Genomic DNA, 19,720 nt, shown 5'->3' on the forward strand with positions numbered 1-19,720 from the left:
CTTTTCTAATACTTTCCAGGCTACATCTATTATAACCTCCTGGAGGACTGTTATTTGCCCTCATAGGGGCTCTGGTTTTGGAAACCTCTTTGAGGGTGTGAGTAGCTTCACCTTCTTGCATTTCACCTCATTGAAACACAGTTTGTTATGTTCATCTCCAAAGTGGTGTTCCTCAGACTCAGCACAAAACCACGCTCTGTGCATAGCACCAATGCAGCCGTGAGGTCATTAGCATCAGACTGTATCCGTTTCACACCGTTTACAGAGCACCTTTAATTGTCTAGATAGTGACTAATTGTTCATATTTGGAGGGAATTGAAGCTTTCCACATGACTGACAGCGCGTAAGGAGTAAGGGACTTTTTGTAGAGGAAAGGGAAAGAAAGACGCAAGCAGATCACAACTACTGAGAAAACTCATCTCATCACACCAGTGATCCATCCAGTTGCTGTGATGACTCCAGAAATTATAAGGACCAGAGCCTTAAAAGAAAGGCTGATAAACAATGCTGAAGGTTACAGGAATGGCATGCTTGAGCTGATTTCTTGAAGCCTCAGACACTGTGACAAAACTTTTGCAGGGCTCTGTGAAGTCCCCAGACCTGTGGAAGGCCAGATGTTCAGTAATTATAACAAAGTCTCGCAGACATATGAATCAGAATAGCTCCAGTGAGGCTATTACTCGTTTGCCAAAGGAACAAATAAAATTAAGTCCATTTTAGTGGTATTGATTTGCAGTAGCCAGGGAGTTTCTGTTCACTGCTTTAGAAAAGAAGAGAAATCTTACAGCATGCCTGTAGAGTAAGGAAACTGAGAAATAAAGGACTATGAGCCAGGTGTCTTGCTTTTTAGCCTACTTTCCTAAGGAAATAAGGCTGCACAGTCACACTCTATGTTATCTGTCTTCCTGTGTCAGCCCTAAAACAATTTTAGCCCTTTTTACAGTGTTAACCAAATTTGGCAAGCAGGGTAAAGTCTGAAAGATATTATGTCATATTGAAGATAAAATTTTCATTAAAATACTAGGTGGAAATGACCCCTGGTCCTTCTGTGATGTGATTGAGGGAGTCCGTAGCTTGTTTTATATCAGATATTCTCCACTCAGAAAAGTTGGACAATATCTGGGCTCCCTCTTTGTATCTCTCTTCCATTTGAGCAATATGCTCTCTAACCACATGACAAGAATTGCTCTTTAAGGGAAAAGAACTTTTATTTTCTGCTGATCCTTTTTAGCGCAGAATGGCAAAATGCTACAGACACTATAATGTGAGCTAACGGCTAAGAAAAATTAAAGTGTAAGCAGAAGGAGAGTGTGGCTTTTATCTTAGCCTTGTTATGCATGCCGCTGTCTTTCTCAGCACTCCTCTCCCACTTGTCTGGCAAATTAAAAACATAAGGAGATAAAATAAAAGGTTTCATTTCCAAAAGTTCCCTTTTTATTGTAAATGGTTTTCAAGCCCTTTCTGTTCTGCTGTGGATGGGACTCACAGTCACGCTTTCTTCCCAGCATGAAAGGACTTCAAATGTTCAAGAGCTGTGCTAAACATTTGCCAAATGATGCAGAAAATCAATAATACCATTTTGGAGAATCCCCAAAGCAGAACAATCCTGATAAGGGCCAGGTCAGCAAGCACAGTCCTCGCACCCTGGGATTGTCTCTGTTTTGCTTCTGGGTAAGCTGAGGTGCAGAAGCAGTCTGTGAATTTATTGCAGAATAAGCCACTACTCTTAAAATAGGACGTGTAGCTGTAATGGACGCTCTACCCTTTTTTAGAGCTGAGCCGTAAGACTTTCTTCCCTTGCTATGCTCTGCCCTGCACACCTCTGCTTGGAGATGCCATGGGGCTGAACCAGGAGGCATCTGCCAATGAGCCATGCAGTCAGATAAACTCCCAGCCCAAATGTGATCAGCCAGCGCTGAGCACCCTGTTGCCCACAGGTGCCGAATGCTTGCATCAGTAGTAAAGAAGGAATAAACACAAAGTTCACAAATTGTTTCTATATTTTCAACATATACAGTGGAGAGTAAAAGGAGCCAGAGTCTGTTTTCTGGCTGCAAGGCACACATTGTGTTCATACTTTTCTCTCCCCAAACGGGATTACCTTGTCTGTCCTGCCTTTTGGGAATGGTCTTTAGCAGATGGCATCCCCTGAATTTGTGCTGTCTAGGAAAGCACTAGTGCAGGACAGAATCACACCAAGGTGTACATGGTGGTGAGCCGGAGCTGGAGGCTGTGCCTTGGGACTCTTTAGGGACTCAGACACATATAATCCACTGGTGAACGATAGCACTCCTAAAACAGCAATTTGCACAGTGCAGGAACGCATGGGCATGGATGAGACACGTCCTGGGGGCTGGAACAAGTCCTGGCTGTCCACAGCAATGCACAGCAGGCTTCAGCCTGTGCTGGTGATGGACTCTTCAATGAGGAGCTTCTCATTAACTCCAACCTTGGCCCCAAGACCTCTACCGAAAAAAGGTGGCCAGCCCAAAATCACAAAGGCAGGATTTGTCATTTAGGATTGACGATACGCTGGCAGACAGCAGAACTTGCCCTGGGACTTTTATACACCTCATTTCTACCTCTAGAGACTACTGAAGTAAGGGAGAAAAAAGCAAATCAAAACCACATATTGTCTTTATTTTCTGTGTATAAGAGAGGAAAAATAACACAAATCACCAGTAAACCCAACATCTCTTCTGGGAGAAAATTCTATTGCATTTGTAAGAGACTGTTGACAGATAACTGGAAGCATTGAAAGCGTTGTTGCGTTCAAGCTGCCCCTCTCTATTTATAACCATTGACAATGCTGGGGTGTTGGAGGCAGATTAAATGGGAGGCACAGAAGTGACAACTGGAGTTTTAAGGCAAACGAAAGTGTATTTAAGATGGGGATGGGTTGTTCCCAGTGCTCTGCTTTAACTGTCCCCGAATGCTTCTCTGAAGTCAGGCAAAGTAACCTTGTGTGCCAAATTTCACTTTGATTTTCTTTACTGCGTCCTCCACGGCCAGCTAAGTTGGACAAGCATTGCCACAGTGTGAAATAAGCAGAAAAGCCCCCCCTCAGATATCTGTCAGCAGCAGGCTAAAAATAAAATAAAGTAGGCAACTGTACTGCTGTACCATACAGCCAAAAATTAGTTAGCATCCAAATGCCAAAATTATTCTTTGCCCTGTGTTGAAAAGGAACTCATGGGAGAAATGTGCGATGGCCCCTCACAACATTTATGGTCCATGAAACATTTGTTGTGACTACTTCGGGCAAGCGGTCGTCTCCCCCAGGGTCTGTACATATGTGCAAAAGCAAGCTAATTTTCAAGCTACCTTGCCCACATTCTGCTGCCATTTCCAGGGCTGCAGCTCCCCTTGATGAGTCCCTGCTCATGGGCAGAACCTGGCAGGACACGGAGATCGTTGCGCCATAGGACACTGATGACACAAAGGATTTTTGGATGTGACTATGGGACTGCGAATCACCAAGTGCCAGAAGAGCCTTTCCAGCATGGCAAATGACCATTTTTATGCCAACGTGCTATGAAGCATTTATTCATAAAGTATTCTGGGGGATAAAAGGATATTTTTTGCTTTCTCAAACAGCGGAGCAGAGTGGGCAGTGCATTGTACAAGAGGCTCGGTTCTATTTCCAGCTCTGACAATGGCGTATAATACATGACTGGGGCAATTCACTTCACCTACTGTTAAATGAGGTAAGGAATCTAGCTTTACTTACTTAAAAAAATATTTTGAGATCCAGTGATTAAAAAAAATAGCTCAACCAAAAAAAACCCCCAGTATTACTAAAGCAAGCTGCTTTAAAGCATTCTGTGGCTGAGTGTTCCTCAGAGGCAGCAAGAAAGAGCTAAAGAGGCAGTGACAGCTTTAAACAACATATAAATGCCATCTCTAGCTTTTCCCCTGCTTTTCTTACTCAGAGCTCTCCTAAATTTCTGCTTTTCCCACAGAAAACTCCCAAGGTGTGACTTTGCCCACAAGGAGATATTTTTATTTGAAACTAGGGGCAAGAATTAATCTGACTTTTGGAAAATACAAGACTTTTGCGGAGGATCAAACAAAAAATACGTGAAAAGCAATCTCTCTCCACTTTCCTGCTGAAGGAAATGTGTGCTGGAGGCAGAAAGTGAAGCACAGCCTAGCAAGGGCCTTGGTGGAAGCCCTTGCTGCATGTTCAGGTGACAGTAGCTTAGGGCTGCGATGAATTTTGGGCAATTCTGCCTGTGTAGACTGTGATGAAGGGGGAAGGGGATGGTGGAGAAGAGGGAGAGGGAGGCCAGGATGTTCTCATAGGAACTCCAGGGAGGAAGGGACCTCTGGGGTGGTGGAGTCTTGCCCCAGGTCTCACGTCCCACCACATCCTCTAAACCCCGTAGTCAACCCTGCAAGTTCTGCATCAGCCTCAGCTACCTTAGCCTAGGGAGGTATTAGAATGCAGACATCAGAAATAAATGTGCTGTGATACAGCCACTTTCCTGCAAAGTAGTTGATATGTAAGAGCTGAAGCAATTAAGCTCCTTGACTTGTTTTGAGTTCTTTTTCTCCTTATTTTTCTCCTTTAGAAATCCAGCCAGAAGGCTCTACATTAATCAATAGCCGTAAGGAGGCTCTCACCCACCAGGAAATGCTGAACTTGAACTTGCATGCAAACACTGAAACCTGAAAGTGTAAATCCCAATGTGTGTACACATCCCAGCACGGACTTGCATAAGCTCATTACCTGCTTTCTCTGGAATGATGCAGGGCAGCTTTCAAATCAGTTTCCTGCAGGTTTTGCCCTTTTTTTTTGCCGTTTCAGAGTTTACCCAAATGGATAATAAAAGACTATTACGACTGTGCTTAAATAAAATTTAATGTAACAACTTTCTGAGCCTGTGCTTAGTTCAGGGACTCTTTGGGGGGCATTTTTGTTGCCTGGCCATTTCGTCATTTTATCCTGAAAGGTTAAGATACCAGAGGGACAGTTGTGATTGTTAGGTTGGATGGCTGATGGAAGGGACAAAGAGCTTTGGACACATGTCAAAGCTTTCACAGGACTGGCTGATCAAAACTATTTCAGGAGTAATCATTATCAGCATATCTGAATAATTAGTCTCATTTTCCAGAGGATCACAGCTATAACTACAGCTCAGTGCTTTGTGGCACATAGCCATTTTTCTAGCTTTTTAATGTAACCGGTCATTGACCCTTCAGGGGTCTGCTCAGAGCTCTTCTGCAGCCCAGGCAATTGGATCAAATCTCACCGTTCTGGACTCCTCTGGAAGTGCTACAAGGGTGAACCTCTCTGAAACGGATTCCAGTGTGAATACCATGTCCTGGTGCTCAGCTGCTCCATGATGTTGAATGTGTGTACAGTTTAAAATAGCAAAGCGAATGCTGTGTGACGTGCTGTCTTTTAAAGTGTACTTTTGCTGGGACAAAAGCATTTTGGTTGACAGGACTGGAGCCTGAGATGTTTCATGTATCCACCAAATGCGTAGCACAAAGGGACTGCTCCTCCGTACAATGCTTGAACTTCAAGACTTGACAAAATACATCCATAATTCAGCTTCATGGTCTCAGGCACTTGAAGGAGATTGTTGGTCCATATCCCAGGGAAACAAATTCTTTATATAGTTCACAGCCTGGCAGTGTGTCTCTGCCTCTACTAGACTAAGTTGAGTTTTACCCATGTGCCTGAAATGCCAAGGGCTTATAAAGCACATGTGAAGTCTCAGGGACTTTCCAGGTTCCACCTTGCTCCCAGAAACACTCAGGTCACCTGCAGCCAGGTAATTAGGCAGTTGAGGCTTTTCACATGCAGGTTTGGTCACCATCATTTATGTGTTTATTGCCGTATGTTGACTGCTGAAACACAGGCTTTGAGGGGTAAAAAATGGTGTACTCAGAAAGATGTGAATATTCATAAATTAAAACTGGATTTACGAACTGATCTTTTCATCCATCCATCCATCCACTGAAGAAATTTCCTTCCTGTCCAAGGTCAGGAGGCTCCAATATTGACTCTTGAGATCCTCAGGGACCAGAACCCGATTTATTCAAAGCTCATCTTTGTGACTGCTAATTAAAATGGTTGCTAGGCTTATTAGCAACAAGAAGACAATTTGCAAAGAGAGGAAAGCATGGTGCTCTCTTCCATGGCTTCCATCATATGGAAAATACAAGACTTCTCCTTCTTCTGCGTGTCTGCCCAGCTGGAAACCCTGCAAGAACCCTGCCTCTCCCTGTCCATTCTGCAACCGTTAGGAGGACTCTCATTTTCAAATTAGTGCCCTCTTCACTGTAAGAGCTCATGAAAGATACTGCATCTCCTACCTGTGTTTTAGCCACATGCATGTAGACAAGGTTTCTCCAGACAGGTTGCTACACCTTCCACTGAACTCCTTCTGTCGCGTGACCTTTAAAGAGCTGCTTGAAGAATTGTCTGAGGCAGATGGAGTTACAAGTCAACAACCCATCTCCTAGGCGTGTGGCTTTTGCCACAAGCCCTTTAGGTCTTTTTAAACCTCATGGTCTTTCAAAGTCTTTGAGCAAAAGCCCTATTAGAATGTTATTACTGTTATGCTGGCTGGCAGCTTGTTGCAGCTCTGTATTGCTCATGTGCCCTTTTTCTTACAATTTTTCTGTCTCAGTCTGATTAATAGATATGCTTTTTCAAAGGCATCTCAGCCTTGACTTTGGGCTCTCTAAGTGGTCTGCAGCCTAACACCTTTCGCAACAATCTTCAGCTTCACCTCCTACGCGCTGAGACTCTCATTATTATATACAAGGTGGGGGGGTTCTGCAAATTGCTCCCTTGTATTTGGCTATTTGATAGTTATTGGTTGTACACAGAAGTGCTCTTCTAAGTCCTCTGTTGTTCTCTGCTGGCCTGTGACACCCTCCGCTCTCCAACTCACCAGCCGCTGTGAAATGGCAGTATTCCATGTTATGTTGATAGTTATAAATGCATGGTTCAATATAACGACACTCCAGATTTCAGAGCTGGGCTCAGTCTATTAGATTATTAGTAAAAGGCACAGACAGCTTTGCAATGGATTAGACATAGCACTCTCCTTGGAGAGCAGAGTCACGAGGGTTATCTCAAATCTGCTCAGGAAAGGATGCTCAAAAAACAAACATGCCTATCCCTTTGGACTAATCTAAGCACGCTGCCACAAGATTCCTAAAATACTTCAGATTATACCCTTATCTTATTTGTCTTTGGGGAGCTTTACATATCTTGAAGTCAGCAAATATATAGTTTACTTAGCTTAATTACTCATTAACATAACAAACCTGTTTTCAGTACTAGTAGAGTCATCTGCTTGATGTCACACTGAACTCTGAGAAATGCTGCAATTTTCAGACAAGTTTATCATAAATGAAAAACATCGCATGGCTGCAGTTCACAGTCACTTGCTTAGCCTAAGTACACTCTGCTAAGTAGACATTGGCTATCATTTCTTCCCCTCCCAACTCTGTAACCTCAGTTACTCTATCACCTTGACATCTTTGTAAATGGGTATAAATGAAAAATGCTAATAAATTCCTGTGCCATTCACACAGGTCAAGAAAACAAACAAACATAAGATTAATACAAGTTAATTGGATACTGTTTACAGAATAATTAAAGTGTTGAAACACAACCTCTCTCTGTTTTTAATAATGAATATTTGTAAATCACTGTTGCCACAAGAGATCATTCAGCATCTTTTCTGCCTTATAACTTTCAGCCTAATTTTAATAATGAGTGCCTTTTCAGTCTAACAATGTTCTTTAGATTTAAAGTTAGCAGATTAATATGCACATAAAAAATAAGTACATCACCTCTAATATCTCCCTGGTGGTCAGGTTTTACTTTGCATGACTGACTCATTATGGATAATTAATATTGGCATGATTACAGTTTGGCAAATTAAACTACGTGCCCATGGAGTAAAAACAGAACCACAGAATAAATTCTTTGCAAGCGCGACAGCTGTATAAAATCTCGGTGACTTGCTTCTACCTGCTACAGCCTGTCTGCTCTGGAAGTCTATTCTCCCTCCATGTCATAGCATTTTGGTGAGATTTAACAGATAATTGATGTTGACATTCCCCGTGTTGATCCATGCCAAAGCCACCGCATCGGCACAGGAATTAATCCCTCCCTGGCAAGCAGCACTTTCGGGGTGCCAGACGCTGGGTGAAATTTCCCCACCTCTGGTAGATCCAGATGTCCTCTGCAGTGCTATTCTTCTAAAAAAAACCAAGCTATATAAATTTAGCATTTAATTTTTAGCATTTAATTATTTATTAATAATTATTCAATTCTAATCTATTCTATTCTATTCTATTCTTTTCTATTCTATTCTAATCATCAAGGGCAGTGGCAACAAAGTTTAGTGGCCACATAAGAAATAGCCAGAGATTTGGTTCTGAGCAAAAACCTTTGCAGCAACCTGTGCCTCAGTTTACACTGTGAAGTTACTGAACCCAGTTTATGAACTGAAAAGAATTTGTGAACATAAACTAGTGTGTTGGCAGTTCATAGAAACTTTTGCTATGTAGAATCTTGTAGTTTCTGGTGGTCATGTTCATAAACCACAGCTCCGATGCTCCAGACCATCTGCATCCTCACCATCACAGGTCCCATTCCTGCAGCTGTAAGGGATGATTCAAATGATGCGCCTTCCTTACCGTCCCTCCTGGTTTTCAGTTATACATAATGATATCTACAAAGATAATAATTTTATTTATATCTTGTAAGGGACCCAACAATGTAAGGCAGACTACATTAAAGGACGAAGCTTGTTCTCACTTTTTATTCTCCATCCCTTTGTTTGGTACAGGATCAAACATGGTTTTGCAGCTCCTTTGAATTTTCCAGACTGTTAACTGCTCACAATTGTATTTTCCGAGGGAGTCTTCTAACTTCTTTATAAAAAACTCCACTATAACTCCTTTTACATGTCCAAAGACATCTTTTTCTTTCTCACAGAAAATGTCCTAAATTGTGCAAAAATGGGAGGCTGGGTATAAGCGAGACCCTTTATGACTACCCTCACCTTTGTCTCCACCAACAAAGCAAGAAGCTGGTCTCATCTCGTCCCTCCTCCCAGCTCTTTAGCTGTACCAATGCAACCACAGAATTAAGTTCTTCTGTGTTTCATTTTCATACCCTCTGCCTTCCCCTGACGCTCTGTCCAGACTATGGGCTAAGAGGTGCTAAGATTTCTTGCTGCTTTCAGAGTGCTTTTTTTAACTCCTCATGTTCTTAAAAGCCTTATTGCCAGTATAGAAACCTAGACTGTCACCTTTTATTTTTCCCTTGGCTTCACCTTCTCCACCACCACCCCACTTTATTTTCAGCAGACTACAAAGACAATATCTTTTGTGACCAGCACTAAAAATGACCCCCATGGCCAGCTATGGGCTAAAGCGTAAAACCCTTAAGGGAAGTTTTGCTTCACTTCCTTGTTTGTTCTGACTTTAATGCTGTAAAGCATTTCAGCGTGACCCGTGTCTGAAAGGCATTTTACCGAACAGAAGTGTTTTGCTGCAGTAACTCAACCAGCTGGTTATTCCTGGCTCTATTGCAAGTTCTGTCAATGTCAGCGCAGTGTGGCTGGCATTGGGTGATTGTGCAAATAAAATCCAGAATTACCGAATTGTAATCACAGTGCAAACACGATTAGCACCTGATTCATCGATCGCTACCTTTTTAACCATTCTGATTAGTATGAGCTGTAAGAAAACCCTCTGGGTACAGATGCATTGATCTACATCTAAATATAGTCATAATCTTAGTGGTCCAATACTGAAACCACTCAAACAATTGCTTCGTAAGTAAAAGAAAAAGGCAGCATGTCATCTCCTGCAACATTAGCCAAGTTAGACATATATCACAAAACAAATGGTCTAAGATACCTGTTTTTATCACTGCCGTTGTTTGGAAGACTTCCTCTACTATTAGATATATCTGCTGCAACTGTAAGCTGGGTAACATGTCCCAGGAAGGAGCCGCTCTTTGTCTTGGGAATCTTTAGTGTTTCCAAAATGCAATGTGGATGCCAGAGTTATTGACCTCTATGAATTCCAGTTCCTCTTCTGCCTTTTTTTCCCAGTTTCATGAAAAATTATTTTGCTTGATGCAATCTATGGTAAATCAAGCCAAAGCAAAAACAATTTTTTTTTTAATACATACATACATAAATATATATATAGGTATGTACGTAAATCCTCCTTATATGCTTTGCTTGGATTTTCAACATGGTGGTGGAGAGCAGGAATGATTCTTACTGAATTCAGGTTCTGCCGAGTTATTGTGACATTTTCTGGATTCCTGGATTAGAAGTGGATGTATGTTCGCTGTTCTTGACAAACTCTCTCTGAATAGATCTCAGTGTTCCAGACACAAAGTTTTTGATAACCATGGAAAAACATGTACAAAAAAACCAAGGAAGAAAAAAAAAAAAAAAAGAAGCATTTCAAACATTTTAAAATTGTTTGTGGATCAAAAAAGGATTTCGGGCAACTCAGGTTAGTTCCTCTCTTCAAAAATCCAGAGATTTTACTCATTTACGTATAGTATTCTTTTTTCCCTGCTGGGCAGCTGATGTATATGATTTGTGTATCTGGGGTAAGTTGGTTTATCTGAGAATTTTAGAGGGAATCAAAGGGCAAAATGTGTTCTGACACTTAATTTTACAAGTACGTTTGTTCTGCCAAATAATTAATTCTTTAAATTCTTCCAAATGGGAAATCTTGCTTTCTGGCCCATAAGCAGACTTGTTATTCCTAACCATAGAGTATGAAAAATAACAGCCTTTTTTTGCAGATATCAGTCCATGTGACACCTATAATTTACAGCATTTGTAAATACAAATGGAATTAATGCCAGGTAAGGTTTCCAAAGGGCCTGGGAATCACATATGCTTTCGAAAGACTGTTGACCAAGGATCACAGACTAATCTGTTTAAGGGACATGCCTGGCATACCATCTTGAAAACTTTTCTTCACTGAAGTAGCAGTGTTGAACTCAGCAGTTTCATGTGTCTGGGTAAGCGCTGGCAAGATTCACCCCTCCTTAAATTTTTACATTTTTACAGAGCTGTCTGGACGTGTAGGACAAGCTTTAGCTATAGCTGACTTATTTATGTTGTTCATGCCAATCAAAATATTAAAGAACTTGGCACATTAGCACCCTGTTATCTCCTTGTCTGTACATATTGCAGTTCATACAAAAGAGGAATTAACTGTTTCCCCCTTTCCTCCCATCCTTTTTCTTTCTTTGCTTAAATTGTTTTACACTTGCAATTCATTCTTTTCAGCATCTTTTGCTTGTATCATTTGAATTTTGGCTTTCGGGGTTATCAGAGGATTGAAACAACCTTCATTTTCACCCCTTCAGTCCCTCTAAGAAACACTGAGAATCAAGAGGTACAGGCGATAAAAGCAATACTCTGTCCTTGGAGGTGTTCCAGAGTCAACTGGGCATGGCCCTGAGCAACCTGACCTAGTGACGCCTGTTTTGACCAGGGTATTGGACCAGACAACCTCTGGAGGCCCCTTCCAACCTAAAATTTGATGCTATGGGTCTGTGAAATTCCACCTGAACTACATCTCCCATGATGGCCAACATCAGTATACTGGCCAGACGTCTTCATGCCCAGTAGAGTGACTGGGACCTAAGGAATGTACTCATATGAGTGTGGCATGGTGCCTAACTTTTAAATTCTTGTTCACCTTGAGCTATTTGTGGCCCCCTTCACAGAAGCGTGGCACTATCCAGAATTTGGGAGACCACCTGACCAGTCAACTTTACTGAGCTAAAGATAGCCTGTGTGTCACTCGTTACCATCAACAGTCCTATGTCATCTCCTTTCTGAACTAGCAGCAGAGCTCATCACAAGCCACAGACTTTCTGTAGACCAGAGCTGCCAGGATTTCTGTGCCAAAATCAGTCTTAGCCATGACCATATCATTAGGCAACCCTCCCATTGTCTCCCTTGGGTCCTTTTTTAGTTGGTATTCAAATTAAAAGTGTAATAAGAGGTAATAAGAATTTCCCAAATCCTGAAAAATCACAGAATGGGGAAAAAATACATGAATTTCCAATAGATTTAGAGCAATATGATTCCACACACTTTAAGGGTGTTATGTCATATTAGAACAGTTTAAGTGAGAAAAAAAGTTGCTATGAATTTGATCGATTTTTACTTACAGCCTGGTGCATTCCCATCTCTGCAGGGCAGTTTCCTTTTCCACAGCAGCGTGAATTCCTGACAAACTTTCCTTGTGTGCTTGCTGTGGCCCCAAGTCTCCTCCACTGGCTGCTGCCACTCATCCACTCTCCCGTATCGCACAGCTGATTATTCTTTGTGAGGGCTAGAATTTTACATTTGGCCTTATTGAATTGGACTTTATTTTCTCCAGAAGATTTTTCCAATCTGTCAGGACAATTTCAGATTTGAGTCTTGTCTTCCTGCTTGTTCACATGAATTGCAAATGCCATCAGTCTGTAGAATCTCAAAGTCGTTAATAAAAAAAAAGTTGACTGGTACGTGTCCTATGACAGACTTATGCTTTTGTTTCTTAATACATTGTTCTGGTCTGATGCTTCTCAGAGAATAGTTATTAATGCTTTGCTGTTTTCCAGTCAAATGGCAGTACAATAAATAGTAGCATTATCTAATCCTCATTTCCCAAAATTGCTTAGGAGACTATGTAGTGAAATAATGTCCAGACCTTAAGTCACAATATTTAACATCTATGGTTTCTTTCCTATCCTCCAAGCCTATTGCTTTGTCAAAAAAAAAGAAATTAAATTTCTTCAATGCAGGTTGTTCTTTATTAAAAAAAAATAAATGTTTTGGCTGTTATTTATCCCTCTGTTGTCTTCTGCATGCTTACAGACTGAGTATTTATTTCAACTTTATTCTGAAAACTTAAATCATGCCAACTCACTTTATCACCCCATCCTTCTTTCCAAAGATCGGCACTATGTTAGTCCTTGCCCACCTCACCCCCCAGCCCATGTTTTCAAAGGTCATTACCGTTTCTCCGTGGGTTTTTCCAGCTATCTTCCAGAATACACACAGGTGAATGTTGTCAACTCCAGATCATTTGAAACACCTACCTGCTATATCTTTTTTTCTCCCATTATAGCCTGACTTCTTGTTTCTTTTCAGTAATGTTAATTGTGCCAAACACCTAATCGCTTTTGAGATAGCGTTATTTTTTTAAGTATTTGGCTGACATCTTCCTCTCCCTTGAGATGAGGAACAACTGTGTCATGGACATTCATCTCATTCTTCTTATACTTATCAGACGCTTTTTTTGTTGTTCTTTGTCTACCTTTTGTCCCTATATATTTGTGCTTGTCTAATAAACTTCTCCATAGTGCTTTGATGAAGTTTCTGGATGCTGTACATTTCCCACCTGTCTCTGAGATCCCTAAAGGTCTTTTTGCCAAGTAAGTTTCTTACAACTTTCTTAAACCATTTTTCATGTTCTGTATGTCTTCCTTTAACAGAAATTTCTTAAAGCATTTCAGTTCTCCAAAATTTTTCCCCTTAAAATAGTTCCCTCTTGGGTCTTAACTACTTCCATCTGAGGAAATGCATTTTTCTGAAGACCATTATCAATATCTTGCCTTCTTTTCCTAAGACCCATCCATATCTTTTCAGTCTCATTCGAGCTGTCCTGTATCTTCATGTTCTCAGTCCATTCCTACCTATTCTGTTAAAAGTCGTAACTTCTCCTTTTCTCTTTGGTTGGGTTTTTTTTAGTTGCCCATCAAAAATTTATGCTTATTAACATCCAGAGTTTTCTGGTTTCTTTATATACCCCGCAGTACTCTTCTTTGCAGACATGTCTGGGTCAAAGAATTCCTTTCTCAGATCCCCCAGTTGCTACCAATAGGTATCGCTGTGACTAATTCTGTTCATTTTCCAGAAACGCATTCGAAGCTGTAAAGTGAATCTTCCACACTGAGAATTGGAAGATGGTTGTGGCACATGACAAAGATATAATCAGTGTTTAGCAAAGGAGTGAATTGTTGCTACACAAGAGACCTTTCTACAAGGTCTATATAAGCTCTGGCATCTCTTATAAACACTGAAAGCAAATCAAATATCACATAAAGCCAACTGGTGCATGCAGCAGGAAAGGCTGATTTCAACAGCACTGGGCCATTGCTGGAGTGTTTATTGGGGTCATTCTCATCCTAGATTTATAGGAAACCCAAAGGCTGTTCCAATTCCAGCATCAACTCTGATTGCGGTTCTTGGATACACAATTTTGCATAGACTGTGGCCAAGCTCCATGGAGAAGATCTTTTTCCCAGTTTATTGGCTGGATTGTTTATATGCCTTGTGGTTTATTTGCCTGCTTAATTAGTGCTTGAATCTCTTTGCATTGTATTTCCTCTAGAAGCTGATTCTAGGGTATTTTAATATCCTCTAGGAAATTTCTTGTAACGCTTCAATTAGAAGCTTTCTCACACTTAGCTTATTTTAATTTAGGGCTCTGTGTTCAACTGACAGAGGAACAATAAAAGGAAAATTGGTTGGATCCTGCTATTTTGACAGGTTTAAAAGGTGAACATTACTGATTGCATGAGTTATCTCTTTGGTGTCTTTTCCTATTCTGCATGCTCATCTATATTATGCTCATCGCCATTGTGTCTGAGCACTTCTTGGTAATGCATTAAGCTGCGTGACTTAGACACATTATTTACATGGTCATTACTGTTCTCGTCTTTCCCTTCCACTGTGTGCATGGAGTCTTCTCCTGTTTTTTTAACTTATTCACTAAATACACCATTTGTATTAGACATACTCCTACGCAATTATGTTTAAAAGTCAGGATCAAGGAAAAGGAAGTCAGTGGCCCTCCATAAGAATCTGTAAACCTCCTTTTGAAGCTTCCAGTTTACTTTCTGTTAGGCAAAGTGTTGCTGCCCCTCAACTTTGTTAAAATCTTGTAACTTTATGAGTTTGTTAGGTTAGCCATGCTCATGTCTTCTTGATTTGAATGCACCTAGCTGAAAAAAGTAGTTTGAGTGGGGTGGCCATGATGACGCGTGGTTGTGATTGCCAAGAGTTAGAGGCAAGCATACAATGCAAAAGTACAAAATAAATCAGCAAGTATTGGGCTGGTCAGCTAGTTCAACATCATTTGAATGAAGTCCCAGAAACCTGAATATGTATCACAGCCCACACAGGCCTTGCCTGGCATGCCCTGATTTGGCTACGCATCTCAATTAAATGACCATCACTGTGATTTGCTACTGTGGAGCTGACCTAGTTTCTGAAGAGAAGCTCCAATTAAGCAAATATCTCAGCTGTGTAGTTTTTCTTAATAGGTTGCTTTGAGTACATTGTTTTGAAGGATATAGCATCGCTTTGGGAAAGTCAGCACAGCAAAGAATCCACTCAAGCTCTCCAGCAGATACTTAGGAATTAAGTATATCATATGAGAAGGAAACAACACATTTTCTAATCTTTGCCAGCCACATGGAGATTCATCTCTCTTACGTTTCATGTCCTGAGCTGATAACCACGATAAGAATTGACTTAAATCCCACAGACCTCGGTTTTGCTTGCAAATTGGCTTAAGCTCATCTCCTAATCAGGTAGTTGAACCATTTATGTTTCTTGGCTGAATTCCAGTTCAGGTTCATCTCTTATGAAATTGTTCCAGTTCATTAACCAGTCTGGTGATCCTGAACCAGTCATGAAGGAAAAATATAACACAGCCAGAAAAGTGAAGATGACCAAAGCAGATAAGAGCTTTAGACCCTTTGTCTTAGTCTTGTGACAGATCTTGAAGGCTGCTTCCCAGCAGACTGTCCCAGATCCTCCCCTCCTCCTTCAGTTTGCCATATAGACCTGAGCAACCACTGAGCCTGTCACAGGGTCATGAGTGGTACCAGTACGATGGCAGGTCTGTCTCCTTTCCAGCCTTGGAGCACTGAACCCATCACTCTTGCCCTAGACTATTCTTTGGGGTAGATCAGGGGATGGATGGGGCAGCGCAGGTTAGTGAGGCACATCAGCCCTAACAGGGCACCACTGAGGGTAACAACATGGTTCTCCAATGTGACAGAGAGTCACCAAAGGTGTGCCTTTGGTTGAGAAGGACTCTCTGTTGGTGATGTTCCTGGTGCTGGCTTTAAAATTGTCAGCCTTGCACAGAATCAGGGAGAGTCAGAACATGGCACGAAAAAGTGACACTTTCCTTGTGCGTTCCCACTGCCCACCACTACTTTCAGCTCAGAAGATTTCCTGAATTTGATGCAATTTTCTCATTTAGTAATCTATTTCTTCAAATACTTGGGCAAACTCTTCCAGGAGCCATATAAACCTCCTGTACCACAACATCCTCCGGCAAGGAAGCCTGTTGTATTTTTTTAATCTGACACTTACTAGTTTCATTCAATGGCCCCGAGTTCTTCCTTTGGAAGAGACCAGGAATAGTTGGTTCTTCTCCATCACCTCCATTCCCCTTGAGTTTTTATCCTCGTCTTTAAGCATCTCTTTCCCAGATTGAGGAGTCCTAACCTACTTAACCAGACTTCATAGAAAAACTGTTGCTAACAGCTGCAGGGATTTGTTGCCTTCCTCTGTAGTTCTCCTATATCTCTTTTGAGATAAGGGTGCTGAACTTACACACAGTATTCAAGATGTGGGAAAATCCAAATATTAAGGAGTTATGCAGTGTCATAATGTTCTGTGTTTTCTTTTCCACTGCTAACTTTTGTGGTGCTTTTTGTTTTACTCTATTGAGCTTTGGGCTGTTTTATACAAATCTTAGGGATTTATGGAAGTATCTATCATAACCCCAAGGGCTCACTGCATTTTTAGGTATCCAGTGTGAAAGGAGATAAGTTCTGCAGTCCCTGCAGCTGACAACTGAAGGCATTTCTTCAGCTGAATGTATTGCACTGTTCTCACCACATTCACCTTCAGCTTTTCCAGCATGCTGTAAAAACCCCCAACATTAGTTTTGCCTCCATGAAGCCACAGAGGTTTTCTTCATCTGAATCCAGCTAGTTACTTTAAAGGAATTAGATGATGCCCATGGAAGTATTCAAAAAACAATTACATGGACTATGAACACAAAGGGGGTTTTTACACTAAACTGTGCCATCGGCTCCTTTCTTTATCAGTTTCATGTGTTTTAAGTTTCATTGCATCGATACAATGAAAAGAAACTCAGGAGACCAGAAATCTGCTCTAAGTGTTACCAGAGTCCTGTTGCCTGGTGTGTTGCAAGTTGTTGTATCTCTGGTTTCTCTCCAATTATTTCTTGATTCTCTTTTCATGGGAAATCCTGGGAGGAAGAGTTTAGCATATGTTCTCAGGCAGTGATCTCACTCGTCCTCTTTCCCCAGTATGAAGAGACAGAGTGGCCTTGCTGGCACAAGAAAAAGGTCTGGAGTCTTTCGTCTGACAGCAGCAAGACAGCAGAGCAGGTAGGTAGTAATACACCTATATACTCTGGCAAGTATATACCACCTATACCCTCAACAGAGTATAAAAGTGTATTACTCCTCCTCCCACCAGAGGCAGAGGTGATATCTCTGTGTTTGATATCTTTACCAGTCCTTTTTCTCTCCTTTAGTTCATTTCTTGGCAATTATGGCTGCATTTTGCTTTAACAGCTAATCTGCAGCCAAGAGGATATCCATCCTCAGATACTCATCATCTGGCACTTGGGCCACAGCCATCACTGTCAAGGTGTAGCCATTGTGCAGGAAAATCCAGAATTTCTCACTGGTATGGTATTGCATCCAGCTATATCATAAAATAAGAAGTGATCAGAGGTGGGTCACTGTGGTACAAAGGGATTTTCATATATTGTCACGCTGAAAATACAGGAATGGGTGCTAAGACCTCCCCTAAACAAATTATTTTCCTAACACTCAAGAAGCTATTAGCATTCATGCTAATTTTGCTTATGTTCACCCTCTCTCCTGACCCCTCACTGCTGTGCTAAGGTAATCCCATTACACGGAATTATTTGGATTTAGGAGGCACCCCTGGATGGTGAGGACCTGCGTTCTGGTCTTTGTTGGCTCTAGCAATTGGCTGTTATATTCTTCATAAACAAATATAACCTAAGACAAACATTCTCAGACTTTCTCCAGCAAATATGGCTTTGAATGTGGGGGGAAAAAACAAACTCTAAGACCACCTCTCAGCTTTCGGTAACTTCTGCGTTCATATTTCATGTTTTATTTTCCCTCATCCTGGAAGGAAAGCAGAGCAGTAGAAGGCATTAATCTCTAACCACAGTAATTTCCTGAATGCCAGAGAACTGCTGTCAAAACCAAGGATTCACTCACTGCTGAAACATCTGTATTAGATTACTGCACTTTCCTTTTTGCTCCTGCATCATGGTCTGCAATCAGCCCTTGCTCCAAACCAGAAGCTGGAAGCAGCTGTAGACTTCAAAACCGTTCCAGGCTTCCCCTATCTAACAGTGTTGCAATGTAACTTTTGCAGCGGACATCTTTTTGGATTTTATGGATGCTTCTTTATCCAAACACTGCACAGCAACCACTAAATCCTGTTTCATTCCTGGAACAGAGCTGGAAAAAATCTGTGTTGGGTTCCTACTGTTTTTTAATGTGGCCTTACTAACTTGTCTCTGCCTCACTTTCCAGATTGCTGCCTCTAATCTATACCATTTTCTCTGACTGACTGTCAAGCTGCTCATAACACGCACTTTTCTGGACATGTACTTTTCTTCTTTTCCTCTCCATATATTTATATTCTAGTCCCTACTAAAAATAATGATGATAGTTTTAATAATGACTGATCTTCCTTGACCTGATTTAGTTCTTTAGCTAGCTGACGCAAGAAGATTATTCATTGTCTTCTCCAAAGTAATTTCCATGAGTCTTTGGGAGTCATGTCTTCTGTCTGATTGACTCATTAGATTTCAAGATCCCTAATAGCCAAGATCAGAAAGATTGATTTGGATACTACCTTCTGGGAGCTTGCTTCTGACTTGCATGTCAGACCTGGATTTCTCTTGAGAGGTAGCAACACATACAGACCCCACGGATTTATTTCCAGGAGAAAGCATGACCTTGCCAAGGGCCCCGAGATATTTATTTTGACACCTGGCATGTTGCTGGCATGTTGTGTGACAGCCACCTTCTGCCAGTGTCCCCACAACAAGGACTCTCTGACTTCCAAGGAAATGCTCAAAAAGCAAAAAAGGGGGGAGGTACGTGGGATAGCCCCAAGCAAAGACAGTCTGTAAAATGGTGGCTGTTTGCACATTGAACGTTGCCAAGATGTCCTCAGACTGAAGATCAGCTCTCTCAGCCTTTGCAACCTGCAGCATTCTGGGGCAACTGAGCCCAGCTCACCAGGGACCATGGTGATCCGGGAAATCTAACAGCGGAGACAGAAAGTTTGGCTCCTTTCCCTGAAGGATCTTGGTTAATACCTTTGTTTCTTTGTCTTTAACTGGGGGATAATACGTAAAATATTTCTGAAATTTATCTCTAACCCCTTCCTTCCAATTGGGATGTGTAATTTGAAAGACACACTCAGTAAATGAGGCTGGCCGTTCACCAGTGAGAACAGAGATCTGATCCCATTTTGGGGGTTTGGATCTCCCACCCTCCTCCCTGGGAGATCAGGAAATAGGGTATATGCTACAATTACCATGTGGTTTCTTGAAAAGTTTCAGCTTCAGAAATACCCTGGTAAAAATTCACCTG

The 19,720-nt window shown here is 41.4% G+C and overlaps 1 long non-coding RNA gene across 1 annotated transcript; it reads right to left on the reverse strand.

Annotated features, from left to right (window-relative positions):
* Nucleotides 1-1,934: 1,934 nt before the first annotated feature.
* On the reverse strand, nt 1,935-14,255 carry LOC138687729 (uncharacterized). The gene is made up of 3 exons (XR_011326860.1): nt 12,200-14,255; nt 10,061-10,131; nt 1,935-8,708 (listed from the first exon to the last, which is right to left on the reverse strand). It is a non-coding gene; the product is annotated as an uncharacterized lncRNA (long non-coding RNA).
* Between the last annotated feature and the right edge of the window lie 5,465 nt (nt 14,256-19,720).

The sequence above is a fragment of the Haliaeetus albicilla genome, chromosome 1, assembly GCF_947461875.1.
Source record: "Haliaeetus albicilla chromosome 1, bHalAlb1.1, whole genome shotgun sequence".
In the NCBI taxonomy this organism is placed as follows: Eukaryota; Metazoa; Chordata; class Aves; order Accipitriformes; family Accipitridae; genus Haliaeetus; species Haliaeetus albicilla.